Source organism: Octodon degus, unplaced genomic scaffold, assembly GCF_000260255.1.
Source record: "Octodon degus isolate 3935 unplaced genomic scaffold, OctDeg1.0 scaffold00017, whole genome shotgun sequence".
NCBI classification, from domain to species: domain Eukaryota; kingdom Metazoa; phylum Chordata; class Mammalia; order Rodentia; family Octodontidae; genus Octodon; species Octodon degus.
The window spans coordinates 19,165,817-19,167,837 of NW_004524593.1; the positions used below are offsets into that span (position 1 = coordinate 19,165,817).

The 2,021-nt window shown below is 42.6% G+C and overlaps 1 protein-coding gene across 2 annotated transcripts in view; it reads right to left on the bottom strand.

The window, feature by feature from the left end:
• The window catches only part of Gpatch2 (G-patch domain containing 2), a 187,369-nt gene that overhangs the window by 184,428 nt on the left and 920 nt on the right, over positions 1–2,021 (bottom strand). The gene's annotated exons all lie outside the window — the stretch shown is intronic.

A 2,021-nucleotide genomic window follows, 5' to 3' on the forward strand; every position in this document is an offset into this window, starting at 1 on the left:
TCCTTGAATGCCTTCAGGGCCCTTTTGGCCAGCGGGAGAGTTGTGAGGTTCGAACTCCAGTAACCTGAGGCTGACAGCTTTGTGGAAGCAGCCACTTAATGGACTGAGCTAGAGCCAGGCCCCCCAGCAATCAGTTATTAAAAAAAAAAAAAAAATACAGTTGTTTGTGGGCAATTTTCTAGATGAAAGAAAATCAAAAAACCAATAGAAATAAAACCACAGAAATAAAAGTCCAGAACTGATAGTCTATTTTAGTGGCCCTGAAGCAAAAAAAGGAAAGCCATGTAACACAGTTAAATAAGTAGAAAACCACAGCTCCATAAAAAAAAAATCATCTATTTATCCATTTGGTGCCTAAACTTGAGAAAACAACCTCCACACTGGAGGAAAGTTTTTAAAACATCAAGACAGGCCTTAAATAGCACAGAAATTCCACATTGGCTAAAAAAGCTGAGTGTAAACTCTGCAGTTCCCATATTCCTAAGACATTGCATATTAGGACCCAGGCACTACACCAGGAGGCCAGAGATTTCTTTAGGCGCACTGGAATCACACAGCAAGCAAGCCAGCCAGGCAGGCTGTTTAAACTACCTTTGCTCCCTTGTCACCTTATATAAAATGCAGAGCAATGTACCTCCCACAAGGACTGAACAGGAGATGGCACGTTGTAACAGCTGGCACGAGTACTGCAATGACCTAGTGACAACTCCAATGGCCCTGACATTTCATTATAGGGGCAAAACAAATGAGTATGGGTTAGTGAATCTTTGTTCAACAAATGAAAAAGGGAAATTCCATTATGAAATGTTAAACTAGAAAATAAAGGTGATAGCGCTCTGTAACACATCCATTCTGCCAAAGCAGGCAAGAGTTCAAGAACTGTATCCCAAAACACCAAGTGCCGGGTGCTTTGGTTATGCCCTAGTGCCATTAAAAAGGGTGAGCTATATATCAAGAAGTAAAACCAGAAGAGCCTCTTGGAGAGAACTCCAGGTTTCTCTACACTCAGGAGCCGCCCGCACAACTGGGTGGGAAGCCGAGGGCGGAGCAAGGACCTGAGAGGATCACACTTCTCAGACAAGTGAAGACTTACCTATAAGGGGAGACAGAGTGCACGGCACCTCTTGTCTTCCTCTTACCAAGACATAGAATGCTGATTAAAAGGAACTGCTGGGGTGGAAATGTTCTTTACCTCCTGTTGTGTGGGCTGCACAAGTAGATACAACTGCTAGAATAAAATTAAACACTTAAGAAACTTTTTTAGGGCCCTAAGGCGCCCACACAGGCAGACAGTGGCTGGGGCTCCATCCCCTGGCATGCCTGCCCAGGGCTGGGCCCTGCCCCCAGGGCACAGCAATTGAGACTGGGTGTGGTGACACACACGCCTGTAAGCCCAAGGCTTGAGAAGCTGAGAACAGGAGGACTGCGAGGAGTGTGATCTGTGTAGGGAGACCCAACAGACCTTGTACTAAATACATTTTTAAACAACAACTTTTTTTATTCTGCCCCAATGACACAATTCGAAAAAAGTGCGCTCTGCCTTTATTGGAAAATGTGATAATTAAAGGTGGCTTAATCACATTTACATTCATTATTATAAAATGAATGAAGAAGGATCTGATCCAACTCAAAGTAACTGAGGTAAGATAATTCTTCCAACTTTTCAGTTGTAAAGAACGGAGAAAAAGATTTCTAGGCTCAGTAGAATAAGCGCTTGCCTGGCAAGTACAGGGTCCTGAATTCAACCCCCGGTACCGCAAAAAAAGAAAGAAAAAATAAAAAAAAATTTAAAAAAAGAAATTTTCTGTTATCACAGCCTAATAGAACGCCTCATTTTCTACTTTCAGTAGAGTCTAGGAATGGACCTGTACTTGGAAGCAGCATTCTTTCATCTGTTGGTCAAAACCTTAGTTTGAGGTGGAACTAAGGTGGAAAATTTACTTATTCACTGCTTGCCTTGCAGGTAAAAGGCTTGGGAAGAAGAAAAAGGTCACATATCACAGAGGTTTCAATTACCAAAC